The 17518-nt window shown below is 45.8% G+C and overlaps 1 protein-coding gene across 1 annotated transcript in view; it reads right to left on the bottom strand.

Moving 5' to 3' along the window:
- The window catches only part of CTNNA2 (catenin alpha 2), a 633745-nt gene that overhangs the window by 73734 nt on the left and 542493 nt on the right, over window positions 1–17518 (bottom strand). The gene's annotated exons all lie outside the window — the stretch shown is intronic.

Genomic DNA, 17518 nt, shown 5'->3' with positions numbered 1-17518 from the left:
CAACCCAAAACAGCACTATGACAATTTTCTTATGCAAAGAATAAGTGAATTTTATAATAGTGAAAAAGTGCAATATATATATACAAATATATACAAAATGGAGGTACAACAAGATACAAAATTTACAATATGCAATCCAGTAAATATGACCATTGAAAGGATATCACAGATCCTAATTTGACAGGTAAGTCAAAGTACACGACCCATTAAGGTGTCTTTTGATATAAAGTCTTTGGTAATTCCAAAATTTGTTTTTAGGTTTCAAGCAACTGAATATAACACAACTGGAGTAAAGCCACGAGAGGAAGATATCAGGACGTGTCGTCCAGATCGGAACCACGTTTCGCTTATGGCTTCATCAGCTACCTGTATCAGTAATAGAATTCTGTCCTACATACAAACCAGTTGCGGTCCTCATGAGACGTCACCTACTAGGGTATTTATACTTCCATTACTGATACAGGAAGCTGATGAAGCCATAAGCGAAACGTGGTTCCAATCTGGATGACACTGCATATCCGATCTGCATATTGTAAATTTTGTATCTTGTACCTCCATTTTGTATATATTTGTATATATATATTGCACTTTTTCACTATTATAAAATTCACTTATTCTTTGCATAAGAAAATTGTCATAGTGCTGTTTTGGGTTGCTCCAATTATCCTTACAGCACTGAGCCTTAATTTTGCGGCGGACCACCTGGAGGTTGGCAACTCCATCTACAGTGGCAGCAGAACTCAGAGATGCAAAGCGGCACCAGGATAGGGCCTTGGCCTCTACGTAGGGTTGCAAACCTCCAGGAAGTGGTTTGAGATCTCCTGAGATTACAGCTGAGTTCCAGGCGACAGAGATCAGTTCACCTGGAGAAAATGGCCACTTTAGAAGGTGGGTTCTATGGCATTATACTCCATGTAAGTCCCTCCCCTCCCCAAACCCCGCTCTCCTCAGGCTCCACCCCCAAAAATCTCCAAGTATTTCCCAACCCAGAGATGGAAACCCTATCTCTATGCCCTGCCTGTTTGGCCCTAGGGTTGCTAACCTCCAGGTGGTGGTTGGAGATCTCCCACTTTTACGACTGATCTCCAGGTGGTAGAAATCAGTTCCCATGTAGAAAAATAGCTGCTTTAGCTATTGGAGTCTATGGCATCGTAGTCCCTCCCCTCTCCAAACCCCGCCCGCCTCAGACTCCGCTTCCAAAATCTCAAGGTATTTCCCAACCTGGAACTAGCAACCTAATTTGGCCCTCCAGGGTAACTGGTTGGCCACCATGAGAAACAGCATGCTGGACTAGATGGATCACTGGTCTTAACCAGCAAACTCTACTAACATTCTCATGCTTGGTTCAAACAGAATGCCAAACTCTGCTTTAACACTATGTGAATAGGCCTGGCACATATTCCTCCTTTCTCATGGTTAGATTCAACAAGTAGCTTCTAATTTAGCAAACTTTGTTATCCCTGACCTGCATGGCCCAGGATAGCCCAATCTCGGAAGCTAAGTAGGCTTGTGGTCCTGGTTAATATTTGGATGGGAGACTGCCAAGGAATACCAGGGTTGCTACGCAGAGGCAGGCAAGAGCAAGCCACCTTGGAGCATCTCTGGCCTTGAAAACCCTTTAAGTCAGCTGTGACCTGATGGCGAGGGGGAGGGGCTGTGGCTCAGTGGTAAAGCATCTACTTGGCCTGCAGAAGGTCCCCGGTTCAATCCCTGGCATCTCCAGTTAAAGGGACTAGGCAGATGAGCAATGTGAAAGACAGCTGCCTGAGACCCTGGAGATCCGCTGCCAGTCTGAGTTGACAATACTGACCTTGATGGACTGATGGTCTGATTCAGTATAACACAGCTTCATGTGCGTTCGTATGTTTTTCCTTCTTTCTTTCCTACCCACCCACCTACCTTTAGGGAGAGATGGAAGGGGCATGTGGGACGTCCTGCCTGAGAAGGTCAGGAAGGCTCCCACTCTCCTGGCTTTCCATACACTATGCAAAATGGAATTATTCAAGAGGGCATGTTCAAAAAGGGGGGAAAAAAGGTTTTCAATACTTAAACTGGATTACATGAAGCCAGACCTAGAGAGCATTGCCTCTGGGCATTTGCAGAACACCTTTCTCTCAATGCTGCAACCCCACCCAATCCACCACTGTGGTTGCGAGAACAGAATAATGAGAAACACCACTATCCTTAAATATATTTATTAGCCAAAGAAACTCTCAGCAAGAGCCAGGCAGAGTGTACAAATCAACACGCTTATTTATGACCAGAATGATTTGGATCTTAGCACACTCCCAAATAGGGTTGCCAACCTCCAGGTACTAGCTGGAGTTCTCCTGCTATTACAGCTAATCTCCAGCCAATCGAGATGAGTTCACACGGCCGCTTTGGCAATTGGACTCTATGGCATTAAAGTCCCTCCCCTCCCCAAGCCCCTCCCTCCTCAGGCTCTGCCCCAAAAACCTCCCGCCGGTGGTGAAGAGGGACCTGGCAACCCTACTTGCAAACCTTCCAGAAGATTAATATGAACTGGATGAAACTGAGAACAGCCTGAATCCGCAAAAGGTTGCAGAACTTCCGAATTAAGCCCGCACTAATGTTGCTGGGGGGGGGGGGGGATCCAAAAAGCAGTGACTTGTGTTTTTGGAACTGGGACGCAAGCCTTCTTGAATGTTCCATGGCATGTCTGGAAGTTTACAACTCTGAAATGTGCAAAAAGAACACAACACCAATGTTAATTTGCAGTCAAATGGCCCAGGAACTACCCATCCACAGTGACATTGTATCTAAATGATGCTGCTGCTATAAATAAGAAGAGATTTCCTTACAATGCTAAAATCTGACGGCCGAGATGCCTTAAGGTGCACAGGAGAGCAACCCGTTTTTAAATTCCAGCAGTGTGTATAACATGAAAGATGCTAATGGCTATACGTTAGCAATTCCAAGTATTAATGGTTGGGGCATGCATACATAGTTTATGAATATGTGCATAATGGGCACATTCAATATTTATTTCTGCAATATATAGACCTGGTTCTGGCTTTTGGAGCTGCCAAAAGTGGGGGGGAAAGTTGAGAAGGCGACCATGCTGACTTCTACTGAAATGCGAAGAGCTGCAAACGGTCTTTAGGAAATGGAAATTTTATGCACACAATGTTCAGCAGTATACAGGGATGGCGGCAAACATTCATAGAATCGTATAGTTGGAAGGGACCACAAGGGCCATCTAGTCCAACCCCCTGCACATTGCAGGAAATGCACAACTACCTCCCCCCAAAAACACTCCCAATGACCCCTACTCAATGCCCAGAAGATGCCCAAGATGCCCTCCCTCTAATCATCTGCCTAAGGCCATAGAATCAGCACTGCTGACAGATGGCCATCTAGCCTCTGCTTAAAAACCTCCAGGGAAGGAGAGCTCACCACCTCCAGAGGAAGCCTGTTCCACTGAGGAACTGCTCTAACTGTTAGAAAGTTCTTCCTAATGTTTAGACGGAAACTCTTTTGATTTAATTTCAACCCATTGGTTCTGGTCCAACCTTCTGGGGCAACAGAAAACAACTCGGCACCATCCTCTCTATGACAGCCCTTCAAGTACTTGAAGATGGTTATCATATGGCCTCTCAGTCTTCTCTCCAGGCTAAACATATCCAGCTCCTTCAACTTTTCCTCATAGGCCTTGGTGGGGAGTAGTCTGGATCACAGCTAGCAGCTTTCAGGATCAGTAAGGTCAAAGCTCAAATGTCTACTAAAAGATGTTGCGTGATCCAGAAAACGTACCTAGTACGGTATCTAGAAGATTCTCTTGAGACGTGGAAGACCAGCTTGGAAGCATGAGGCATTACTCAAGCGCAAGGCCAGATGAAATGATGGGGAGTAGTCTGGGTCACAGCTAGCAGCTTTTAGGATCAGGAAGGTCAACGCTCAAATGTCTACTAAAAGCTGTTGTAAGTGGAAGCAGGAGCAAGGCTTTCAGTCGCCAATAAGTAAAACCACAGCATGCAACGGAGATGCAGTCTGGTGGCTATTCAGCCATTCTTCCCTGGTTCCCCCATCCTTCTCCTGGATTCGGTACCCAGCCAAAATGATGCGCAAATGAACTGCCCCCTCTCACAATATGCAAAGGAGCTTCAGGGTTGCCAAAGAGTAGTGAGCACCAGTTGTGAATATGGTTAAAGTGGGAAAGAAAGCGGGGAGAGCCGATTTCACCTCCAGCACACAGCACATTAAATGCAGGTTTCACAGCTGAATTACAGGCACGGGAAACACAATGGAACAATTTGTCACTTTTGAAAATTGCTGGAAATGTTATTATGGGTTTTTTTTGTTGGCTGACAAGGTTGAACAGGGAACAGGGGAGTGAACTGTGAGTGGAGGGGAGTTTTAAATATTTGTGGTCATAGAGCTGCAAACAAGTCAAGAGGTCTCCAGCTGAAACTTCATTTCTGTTTTGAACTCACTGGATGCCCTTTGACAAGACCTCATCTTCCTCTCCCTTCCCATCCACACTATAAGATGATTTCATGGTACCAGGATATGGAGAAAGAGAATATGATACAGGTGGAGCTAGGGGAATATAGGGAAGGAAGGCTGTATGGTATAGCCCAATCTCATCAGCCTAGAGCATCCCAGCTGTTGCTTGAAGACTGCCAGAGAGGGGGAGCTCACAACCTCCCTACCTAGCTGATTCCAATATCTGTCTGTCTGTCTGTCTGTCTGTCTGTCTGGCCAAACATCTGATTTGAACTAGGCCCTCAAATGCATGGAATGCAGAGAGCTTCAGCAGAAAAGAAAACCGCATCATGTTTTATGGTCTTGCAAGAGCCCCGTGGTGCAGAGTGGTAAGCTGCAGTACTGCAGTCCAAGCTCTGCTCACAACCCAAGTTTGATCCCAATGAAAGTTGGTTTCAGGTCACCGGCTCAAGGTTGACTCAGCCTTCCATCCTTCCAAGCTCAGTACCCAGCTTGTTGGGAGTAAAGGGAAGATGACTGGGGAAGGCACTGGCAAACCACCCCATAAACAAAGTCTGACTAGTAAACGTCGGGATGTGATGTCACCCATGGGTCAGGAATGACCCGGTCCTTGCACAGGGGACTATTTTACTTTTAAGCCTGGCCATCTGCAAAGGGCCACAATAATCACAGCTCAAGCATCAGGAATGAAGCCTGGGGTAATTTAAAGGGTTTATTACTGACTCAAGGGATTATTGACTCAATGCAGCTTCAGAGCTTTGTTGGCATCCTGCTAATGTGTACTGTTCTTTGCAGTGTAAGAGCCTGGAAAGAAGGGGGTGGGGATCACCACCACTTTAGGGTATGAAGTAGGGTTGCCCAACCTTCAGGTAGGGTCTGGCGATCTCCCGGAATTACAGCTGATCTCTAGATGACAGAGATCAGTTCCCCTGGAGAAAATGAACGGTGACCTTCTGCATGCCAAACATGATCCTTCCATAGTGGCCCTGTCATACAGAAGGAAGAAGAAGAGGAGTTGGTTTTTATACCCCAGTTTTCTCTACCTTTAAGGTGTCTCAAACTGGCTTACAATCACCTTCCCTTCCTCTCTCCACCTCAGACACCTTGTGAGGTAGGTGGGGCTGAGAGAGTTTAGAGAGAACTGTGATCAGCCCAAGGTCACCCAGATGGCTTCATGTGGAGGAGTGGAGATATAAACTCATAAGAACATAAGAAAGGCCATGCTGGATCAGACCAAGGTCCATCGAGTCCAGCAGTCGGTTCACACACTGGCCAACCTGTTGTCTCTAGGAAGCCTACAAGCAAGACAACTGCAATAGCATTATCCTGCCTCTGTTCCACAGCACCTAATATAGTAGGCATGCTCCTCTGAAAATGGAGAGAATAGGGATGCATCATGACTAGAATCCATTTTGACTAGTAGCCATGAATAGCCCTCTCCTCCATGAACATGTCCACTCCCCTCTTCAAGCCTTCCAAGTTGGCAGCCATCACCACATCCTGGGGCAGGGAGTTCCACAATTGAACTATGTGTTGTGTGAAGATCACCAGATTAGTCCACTGCTCATGTGGAGGAGTGGGGAATCAAACCCAGTTCTCCAGATTAGAGTCCACCACTCTTAACCACTACACCACACTGGGTCTGGATTGAGAGTACGACCTGTCAATAGATACTGCACCAATTCCATAAGTACCAGCTGAAAGGTATGGAAGGAACCGCATGAACAGCATCAAAGGTGCAAGTTCTTAAAATAGTCTCTGATGCATATGCAGGCATATGGATTAAAAAGAAGAGTCACACAAAATATAAATTAAAAAACCAACAGCCAAGACCAATAGCCAATTTATGTTCTACGGCAATAAATACACCCAGGGAGTTCTCTGTGTTAGTTCAGCACAATTCCTCTTCTGTTGCAGTTGGTATTTCTCAAAAAAAGTAAATTTCCCTCTCTGTGGGAAAAATAAATATCCCAAACTGTCTTTAGGGAAATTGAGTGATTTGAAAAAGAAATAGACCGACATGGTTCCAAGGCTCACAAAACAAAGACACCTTCAATTCCAAATTATAACAAGAAGAACAAAGAACTCTACAAGACATTTTATTTAGCTTCAAGTGTTTGTCAAAGCCTCATTCTAGAAGAGCTGTAAAATTTATGTCAGCGGATTCTAAATATTTCATGAAGTTTTATTACATTGAAATCCCATCTACAAAGTTTTCAGTGGCTAATTTCCAACATTTTGATTGTTGTGAGCATAATTAAAAAGAAAGCCTCCTTTTCACCATAATGCTATAATGGTATTATGCGATTTGACACCACGAATAAATTCGGCATGCCGTGAACATTCTCATCTATAGCTGAAATCCCTGCAAAGCTTGCCAATGAGAAGGTAACTGGATTTTGATATACACATTTTTCCAGGGGCCGAAAACCCCTCTATAAGTGTGCCATGTGAACACATTTTATGGGGCTTCCCCCCCTAAGCTTCATCATCACTTTCTTGAACAGTGCCAGACCAACCAGGATTAGGCTGGTACCCCATTTATTTATTTATATTTATACTTTAAATTTCTACCCCCCCCTACACAGCCGAAGCTGGACTCAGGGCGGGTAACAACAATAAAATCTCACCATGTGCCGTCAAGTCACAGCTGACTTATGGTGACCTCGTAGGGTTTTCAAGGCAAGAGACATTCGGAGGAGGTTTGCCATTGCCTGCCTCCCCGCAGGCTGAGAGAGTTCTATAGAATCACAGAATCATAGAGTTGGAAGGGACCACCAGGGTCATCTAGTCCAACCCCCTGCACAATGCAGGAAATTCACAACTACCTCCCCCCACACACACTCAGTGACCCCTACTCCACGTCCAGAAGATGGCCAAGATGCCCTCCCTCTCATCATCTGCCTAAGGCCATAGAATCTGCATTGCTGACAGATGGCCATCTAGCCTCTGCTTAAAAAACTTCCTTGGAAGGAGAGCTCGCCACCTCCCAAGGAAACCTGTTCCACTGAGGAACCACTCTGTTAGAAAATTCTTCCTAATGTCTAGATGGAAATTCTTTTGATTTAATTTCAACTCGTTGGTTCTGGTCCGACCTTCTGGGGCAACAGAAAACAACTAGGCACCCTCCTCTATATGGCAGCCCTTCAAGTACTTGAAGATGGTTCTCATATTCCCTCTCAGTCTTCTCCTCTTCAGGCTCAACATACCCAGCTCCTTCAACCTTTCCTCGTAGGACTTGGTCTCCAGACCCCTCACCCTCTTTGTTGCCCTCCTCTGGACACGTTCCAGCTTGTCTACATCTTTCTTAAATTGTGGTGCCCAAAACTGAACACAGTACTCTAGGTGAAATCTAACTAGAGCAGAGTAAGGCATTAATCATAATAATTTTGAAAAAAACGCACAAAACTACAATGGGGCACCCAGCGATAGTTGTGGTTTTTCAATCTCCCTTTTTATGGGGGGGGGGGACCAGAAAACGCCAAAACTGCTGATGCCATGTCTGTGCTTGCACAGACTCTGCAATTAAAAATAAGAAGGAAAAAATCTCGCAAGAATACATCGCAAGATGTCCGGATACATTGTATATCTCTGGAGGCACAGGGCAAACTTCCCCACTGTTTAAAGCCCGGCTTCTCCATTGAGATATGTTGCAAAGATCACACTAAAGCATCTGAACACAGCCACTTTGCCAATGCATTTCAATGGAGGAGGATGGGGCGACACATTCCAGACACCCTAACTCTGGACCCCCTGAACCAATCTTTACCAAACCTGGGGGTTCTTGCAAGGAGAGACCCTTTTAGCTACCCTGAAAATTTGGGACCTCTACCTGCAAAAATGCCTCCCCAGGAGCCGCGGAAAGAGATTCCCGAAAAACCCAGATTTTTATCTGGCTTTTTGAGGAATGGCAAATTTGGCTTTGGCAACCTCCCGGATTTTGCAGACTCAGTAAACCTGAACCCAAATTTTACCGAATTTGCTTTCATTCGGTATTTTTCATTCGGTTTTTACCGAATCAACAGCCCTACCTTTTAGGGAGACCGTCATTTGTTCATGTGAAAGATCGCATGCATGTATTTTAAACATGACTTGCAACGTTTTATATGAAGTCTACCATTCAGGGACATATTTCAAGCCAGAAACTAATCACACATTAACTGACTGCATCTTGGATGGCTCAGGAAAAAGTAGGAAGTGGTCTTCTTCAAAGGCCAAATATCTGGATAAGTATGTTCCTCATACATTGTGTCCAGACTTCTTTCCTCTATCTGTCATTGATTGATTGAGACCGTCATTTTAGGGAGACCATCATTTGTTCATGTGGCAGAAGACATGCATGTATGTGTGTTAGGACTGCCAGGTCCCCCTTTGCCAACAATGGGAGGTATTGGGGCAGAGCCTGAGGAGGGCGGGGTTTGGTGAGGGAAGGGAAGGGACTTCAATGCCACAGAGTCCAATTGCCAAAGAAGCCATTTTCCCCAGGTGATCTGATCTTTACAGGTTGAAGATCAGCTGTAGTAGCGAGAGATCTCCAGCTATAGGGCTGTTAAAAAAAAAAATTTCGGAAAAATTCGGATCCGGCAAAATTCAACCCATTTTTATTTGGGAAATGCCAAAGTCCGAACTCCCCCGATTCGGATCCATGGAATTTGGCACGCAATTTGGAGTTCACAAATAAATTTGGCCATTTAAAGCCATTAAAAACACATTCTTGCCTTTCCGCGGCTCCAGGGGAGGCATGTTTGGAGGTAGAGGTCCCAATCTTTCAGTGTAGCTTGAGGGGACCCTTCTTGGGAGAACCCCCAAGTTTTGTAAAGATTGGGTCAGGGGGTCCTGAGAGATGGGGCCCAGAAGGGGTCCCGCCAAAAATCGCCCATTGGAATAAAGCCATAAAAACACATTTGCGGCTTTCCATGGCTCCGGGGGGGGATTTTTGGAGGTAGAGGTCCCAAACTTTCAGTGTAGCTTGAGGGGACCCTTTTTTGGAGAACCCCCAAGTTTTGTAAAGATTGGGTCAGGGGGTCCCGGGATATGGGGCTCGGAAGGGGTCCCCCCCAAAATCGCCCGTTGGAATAAAGCCATAAAAACACATTTGCGGCTTTCCCCTCAAGCTACACTGAAAGTTTGGGACCTCTACTTCCAAAAATGCCCCCCCGGAGCCGTGGAAAGCCACAAATGTGTTTTTATGGCTTTATTCCAATGGGCGACTTTGGGAGGGACCCCTTCCGGGACCCATCTCTTGGGACCCCCTGACCCAATCTTTACAAAACTTGGGGGTTCTCCAAAAAAGGGTCCCCTCAAGCTACACTGAAAGTTTGGGACCTCTACCTCCAAAAATCCCCCCCGGAGCTGTGGAAAGCCGCAAATGTGTTTTTATGGCTTTATTCCAATGGGCGATTTTTGGGGGGACCCCTTCTGGGCCCCATCTCTCAGGACTCCCTGACCCAATCTTTACAAAACTTGGGGGTTCTCCCAAGAAGGGTCCCCTCAAGCTACACTGAAAGATTGGGGCCTCTACCTCCAAAAATGCCCCCTGGAGCTGTGGAAAGCTGTGAATGTGCACACGCACCCCCCCCACCCACGGGGATCTTTCTCTCACACAAACAGTGACACTCCCAGTCTCTCTTTCTCTCCCCGGGCCGCGCACTCATCCACGACTGATTGGCCAGAAGAAGACACAACTTGGCCACCGATTGGCCATGGGAGAATGCTACTTTGGGGGCGCCGAACGTGTACGAATTTATCCGGCGTTCGCCTGAATTCGCTGAGTTGGGTTCGTTTTCCCGCCTGTTTTGACTTCGGTTCTATCCGAAGTAGAAACCGCCGAATCAGGGAAAATTCGGCTGTTTTTCTTGTTGGAGGGAACCAAATCGACAGTTCTATCCAGCTATTACCTGGGGGTTGGCAACCCTAATGTGTGTGCTGGAACCGTGTGTGTGCATCGTTTTGAGAAACACAGTGCAGAACATGCACACCACTTAAACGTTTCAAGACGTTTGTGGAGAACGTAGACAATTTTCACTGTTCTTCTAAGGCTCACAGCAGAACCCTCTGGGAACAGCCTCATTGTTTATCCCTTGTTTCTAAGCAGTGGTTGAGACCTTCAGAGTTTTCAGGGAGAATCTAAAGCACAATTTAGCAACAACAAAGGCATATGCACATGCATACTCTTATTGTGCCCCTTTGGTGCCTCTGCAGCGTTTTCTCCTTCCCTTTTCAAAGTAAATAGCCTTGGTTTCTAAAATCTCTCGTCGTTCATGATCTCCCCCCCCCCATCCCTAAACCTTAGCTATTGGCTCATGAGAAGATCCCTGGAGAAGTAACATAGAAAGCTAGCTCAAGATTTTTCTCCAAGGATAAGCCTCTGTGTGGTTTTATTTAAAAAGCTATCTTTGTAAAATTGGCCCTGAAAGCATATCAACACCAAGACATGCTAAAAGCCATTCTTCACCATTGTAAAGTTTGAAAGTGGGAGATTCAGAACCGACTTGCCATTCAGTAGGGTTGCCAGTAGGTTTGCCAACCTCCTGGTACTAGATGGAGATCTTCTGCTTTTTCCCAGCCAATAGAGATCAGTTCACCTGGAGAAAATAGCTGCTTTGGTAACTGGACTCTATGGCATTGAAGTCCCTCCCCTCCCCAACCCCCTCTCCTCAGGCTCTGCCCCAAAAACGTCCTGCCGGTGGCGAAAAGGGACCTGGCAACCTTAGTTGCCAGCTCCAGATTGGGAAACACCTGGAGGTTTTGAGGGTGGAGCCTGAGGAGGGTAGGGTTTGGAGAGAGGAGGGACTTCAATGCCATAGACTCCAATTGCCAAAGTGGCCATTTTATCCAGGAGGTTGGCAACTTTACAGCTCGGCAGGAAATTTGGGGGCTGCTTCACTCTTTGAAAATGAAAATGAGAAACGTAGTGGCGGAGTCTGGGACCCTTGTATCTTTGGGACCACCTTTCCTGGTATACCTCTCAAAGATTGCTATAATCATCTGATAATTAGGTTTGCCAATCTCCAGGTAGTAGCTGGAGATCTCCTGTTATTACAACTGATCTCCAGCCAATAGAGATCAGTTCCCCTGGAGAAAATGGCCACTTTGGCAATTGGACTTTATGACATTGAAGTCCCTCTCCTCCCCAAGCCCTGCCCTCCTCAGGCTCCACCCCAAAAACCTCCTGCCGGTGTGAAGAGGAACCTGGCAACCCTAAACAGACACCTTGTGAGGTAGGTGGGGCTGAGAGATTTCAGAGGGAACTGTGAGTAGCCCAAGGTCACCCAGCAAACTTCATGTGGAGGAGTGGGGAAACTAACTTGATTCTCCAGATTAAAGTCCACAACTATTAACCACTACACCACACTGGCTCAAATGGGGACCAAAGTAGCTTACAGCAATCTCCCTTTTCTATTTTCTTCTCACAACAGTCCTGTGACCAAGGCCAAGCTGACAGGGTGTGAGCGGCCCACGGTCACCCGAAAATCTTCCTTGGCAGAGCAGGGGTTCGAGCCTGGATCTCCCAAATCTTCACCTAACACTTTGGTCTTTTATGCATGGGCTGGATCTCCCTGCTTGGACCTGGGTTCATTGCACATTAAAGTAACCCAGGTTGGGGAAAACTGTATGCATTGATTTGAATGATCAGGGACGAAGCTGTGTGCTAATCGAGCCATGAATACAGAACAGCAATCTCCCAAGCTCAAATCAAGTCCCACCCCTTTAGATGCTGCTCTGTAATTGGCTTACCGTGAGAGAAGATTTCCTTCCCCCCAAACCCAACTGCCACTTAAAAAACTATTTTAAGAACAATAACAAACAAACAAACAAAAAAACGGAGTAATCTGAAAGGGGGGGGGATAAATCCAAGCCTCGTTTTTAAAAAGCCTTTCTTTTGCTCAGAAAGAGTTCCGAGGTAGCAGGAAGCAGAAAGCACTTGAATCCCTGCCTCTTTACACACTGCTTCGTGATTGGCTGTGAGAGAAGCCAATCTTCTGTGTTTTCCCCTAATGCAGTATGCACGCTCTGTGACTCTGGAATGAGCCAGGATCAATGGTTTAATTCGGGCCAGAAGAGGAATGGGGAAAGCCGGGTTCATTTTGCGTTGAAACAGCACTGAGCTTCCAAGGAATGAGGTATCGTGCATACTGAAAAACTTGATCCTGGCTGAAACGGGGAATAAAGGAGCTTAAAGCGACTGTGCATAAATGACCTTTAACTACTATACCATGCTGGATCTCAAAGAAAGGGCTAGCAGGAGGTTAAACTTCCAACCAAACAAAACACTGAGTGCAGCCGAGGCAGGACAGAGGGAGGGATAGTGTAAAGCTGGTGTCAAGCTGGTGTAAAAATTGGACGAGGTGGCAACTGTCCTTTAACCTTGAATTGAGGTCATTCTGCTCACTGTTTCCTGTGAGTGTCGCATGCACTGAAGCCCCATCTTTTGATAAATCCAGTTCCTTTGCTGGCACCTGTTACCTAATTATGGCACACAATGCCAGCCGTGTTCCCAGCCTCTAGGCCGTCGTCAGATTAACCCTCTTCTCACTTGAAGAAGGGGAAGTTTATATTTAACTCCCCATTCTCCGCCACAAGGTCTTAATTCACCCGAGGTTTTTATTTTGCCTCTCGACAAGAGATTTCTCAAACAACCACTTGTGACGGACTGGATGCAAAGAGCCTTTGGAAATATATTCAGTTATACCCACGTGTTCCCATTCTGTGTGGCATTTTATTATTATTATTTTTTGCTTTCCAAAGCACACTTTTTTGGGGGACAGCTGTTCCAACTATTTTTTTAAAAACAGTGATTTAACCTTGGGAGCGCATGCTGATTTATCCCTCTCTTAAGACACTCAACTCTGTTCTGAACGGAGATTTGTTTCTTTGTGTTCCTTTCCACCTTGTGTGAGTTAAGTGCTGCGGCTTTGCACTTCTTTGGATCACACTAGAGTCCTGTGGAGAAGCCACACGTGCTAGCATAATGCTTCTTTAGAATCAAGCATTAGATGTTGCTGCTGGTCGCTAGTCTGACCAATTTTTTTTAAAGCTGGAATTCAGCAAATCAATAAATCACGTATTAAGCCAACTGAGTAAGCCCTCCCCATGATACATAAAATTCCTTCAAAAAGATAACCTGCTCAGAGGGATGAAGGAATGAGTAGCAGTCACATGGTATATGCTGAGGGAAAAGGGTTGGCCTGAGTATATTTGTGAGGAGATTATTTTCCTTCTCCTCCGGTCCCACACCAGTATTTACCTCAGAGAGAAATATGACACAAGAGGCTTTTTAACTTAAACAGACAAAACAGGGAAGTTTATTGAACAGAACTCACAGAGATTGGTTTTCAAGGAAAAGGCAGAATTTGGAGGGAAAACTCAGTCAGATTTATATACGCAAGATTACTTCAGAGAAATAGCTTAGATGTTTTCTTCACTCAAGTTCCTTTCGTTCTTAGTTTCAAGTTTAGTTCTATCCCTCAGAACTGTTACTCAGATCCAGACTCTCAAAACTCTGTCCCCAGCCTAGCTCTCTCTGACTACCCCACCTCAGTGGCTGTAATCCTCCACACCTCCCTGCTACCGGAAAAGCTCTACCTCAGAGACTAATTCCCCTTTGTGACCTGAGAATGGGCCCTCAGTCTCTAACCCAATTCTCACTCCTGTCACTCCCACAGGTTGTGTGTATCAATAGCTTCGGCTTCAACAGAACCCCTCAGGTTCACCGAGAACAGTCTCCTGCTCAGTTTCGCTACCAAGCTCAGACTCTATCACAGCCTTCTCTGGCTGGTTCCAATCTTAGGACTCCTTTCACAGCCTCCTCTCAGGCTGGGTCCCTAGCTTCGAATGTTTTCTGTCTCCCTGAGCTCAGAGTGTCAGCTCTCTGGCTCCGCCCACTCTTGGTCTGTCAGCCCTTGCTGCAGATTCACCCCTTATCCGTCACACATGGCCAAAAGAATTCCTATCTACTCAAGGTAGGGTTGTCAGGTGCCTGTTCAGGGTGGGCAATTGGTTTCCATAGAGTTTTTTTGAGGCACGTGCTAGAGCATCCCCATCACTTCTGGGTTGACCCCATCAAGGGGTCATGCTGGATCAGAGCAAGGTCCATCAAGTCCAGCAGTCTGTTCACACAGTGGCCAACCAGGTTCCTCTGAATCCCAGTGCCAGGAGGCAGCATCAAAGGAAGGCCTCGGCCTCTATGCCCTGTTGTTGGTCCTCCAGAGGAACTGGTTGACAACTGTGTGAGACAGGATGCTGAACTAGATGGACCCTTTGGGGAGGGGCTGTGGCTCAGTGGTAGAGCATCTGCTTGGCATACAGAAGGTCCAAGGTTCAATCCCTGGTATCTCCAGTTAAAGGGACCAGGCAAGTAGGTGATGTGAAAGTCCTCTGCCTGAGACCCTGGAGAGACGCTGCTGGTCTGAGTAGACAATACTGACTTTGACGGACCAAGGGTCTGATTCAGTATAAGGCAGCTTCATGTGTTCATGTGAACACTGGTCCAATCCAACAGGGCTCTTTTTGGGGGTGGGAGGTGGGTTTGGATTGTGATTAGGGAGGCTCATTCAGAAATTAACTAAAGGTAGCCCCTATCCAATGGTAAAGAAAAAAAATAAACTGCTGTCAAAACAATGTCTTTCATTTTCTCTTAGAAGAATAATAATAATTGGTTTTTATCTAGGAAGGAGGAGGAGGAGGAGGAGGAGGAGGAGGAGGAGAAGAAGAAGAAGAAGAAGAAGAAGAAGAAGAAGAAGAAGAAGAAGAAGAAGAAGAAGTAGAAGAAGAAGAAGAAGAAGAAAAGTTGGTTTTATATGCCCAGTTACTTTACCACTTAAGGAAGAATCAAACCGGCTTACAATCACCTTCCCTTCCCCTCCCCACAACAGACACTCTGTGAGGTAGGTGAGGCTGAGAGTTCAGAGAACTGTGACTAGCCCAAGGTCACCCAGCATGCTGCATATGGAGGAGTGGGGAATCAAACCTGGTTCACCAGATTAGAGTCTGCTGCTCCTGTGGAGGAGTGAGGAATCAAACTCAGTTCTCCAGATTAGAATCCACCGCTCTTAACCACTACACCATGCTGTAGCAGATGAGATTCTGAAATTTCAGAAGTAAATACACTCCTTCATTATCCGATGGACCACTGCCAGACCAACCCATTAACTATCAAATATGCATCCAAATAAATACCAATTAAAGCACACAAAACTTGGCTCAACCTAAGATGTAGCCTAGAGTTCAAATTCTTTCGCCTGGGGTGGCAAAAAATCTGGTGTTACGTATAATTGCAGGGGAAAAGATTCTGGAGATGTCAGGGTCTCTTAAGAGTCCTATTCTTTTTCATTAAGAGAATGCAGTTTAGCATCACTGAAATGCACAAATATTTGGGTTTATGCACATTTGCGGTTTCACGGCTGGCATAAAGCAGTAATCAAGCGTTGTGCGTTATTTTTTTTAAAGGGGGAGTCTAATGAGACAGCGGCACTTGAAGAAAAGTTCAGTCTGCTGCAATAGAGAACCCTTAGTGCTATTTTCAGGAAAAATGGTGAATGGGATTTATCATCAACTACGTTGGAAAATTAGCAACTGTTTTTTATATATTCTTTTAATTGATCAGCCTGTACATTTAAGGCCCAGTGTTTTTAATTTAATCTACACTGCATAATAAATAATAATCAGCATTTTGTTATAATTTTCAGCTCAACTTTTAGGTTTTTTCTCTAGCTAAGGTTGAGGTTTTTTGGTTCTTCCCTTTTCATTATTTCTATTGAACGGGGTCAGGAGCAGATGAGGCTTCCAATAGTCCAAGTGCACAGAAGGGGAAGGGCAAAAGAATTACTTATTATAACCGAGGGAGAGAAATTGCAAAGAAATGTAAAGGGAGGCAAACAGAGAGGTCAAGGGGCATAAGAAAATGCATCTTCAAACCTATTTACAGTCTCTTCCTTCTGCACTTGTTCATTTTTCCTGCTTCCTTTCATATTCCTATCATATCCCGGTGGCTCTTTCTCACTCTTTAAATCAAAAGACTGATATTCTATCATTCATCTCCAATCTTTTCTCTCTCTCTCTTTCTCCCTCTCAAAGCCTTTTCATCATCCACATTTATCAGAGGGCTTTCACCGTTCAGACTGCTTTACTTACATTCTAACCACGATCCGTAACATTCTCCTGAAAGAGACCCATGTTATCAAATTCCAGATAGTGATTGAGTGAAGAGCAGTAGCATATGTGAGACCCCTCCCTCTAGTTTGTTTCTGGCCAGATGAGCCATTTCTACCCCCCATCAAGGGAAATGAACTCTTTAGCTGTAATTCTGGGAGATGTCCAGGCCCTACCTGGAGGTTGGCAGTAGGGTTACCAACCTCCAGGTTTGCACATGAAGATCTCCTGCTGTTATAACTTATCGCCAGATGACCACGGACAATTCTCCAGGAGAAAATGGCTGCTTTGGAGGGTGGAATCTAGGGCATTATACCCTTCTAAGACCCCTCTCCTCCCCAAGCCCCGCCCTTCCCAGGCTCCACCTCTAAAATCTCCAGGTATTTCTCAACCCATAGCTGGCAACCATTGTTGGCAAATATAACTACACCATCTAGGGTTGCCAGGTCCCTCTTTTACACCAGTGGGAGATTTTTGGGCAGAGCCTGAGGAGGGCAGGGTTTGGGGCGGGGAGGGACTTCAATGCCATAGAGTCCAATTGCCAAAGCAGCCATTTTCTCCAGATGAACTGATCTCTATTGGCTGGAGATCTCCTGCTACTACCTGCAGGTGTGCAACCCTACCTCCATCTCCCACCGGTAGCTAGGGGGGACCTGCCAACCCTAGCTTCAACTCAGCTACCTTCGCCCCATTAGCTTGCTCTTGGTAGTGGGCAAGCTTTACGCCGGTCTTCTCCTAACTAAATTAATAAACTGGTTGCAACTCATAATTGGCCCCGAGCAGATTGGCTTTTCGAGTAGCAAATCCACACTTGACCATTGCATAGTCCTGGCACATTGGCCAAAAAATATAGTGACTACAAAGGGAGGAAACTCTAAGCAGCCTATTTAGATCTGAAAAG

The sequence above is a fragment of the Euleptes europaea genome, chromosome 9, assembly GCF_029931775.1.
Source record: "Euleptes europaea isolate rEulEur1 chromosome 9, rEulEur1.hap1, whole genome shotgun sequence".
In the NCBI taxonomy this organism is placed as follows: domain Eukaryota; kingdom Metazoa; phylum Chordata; class Lepidosauria; order Squamata; family Sphaerodactylidae; genus Euleptes; species Euleptes europaea.
Note: the sequence above shows the minus strand (reverse complement) of the source record. Positions and strands in the feature narration are given on the sequence as shown.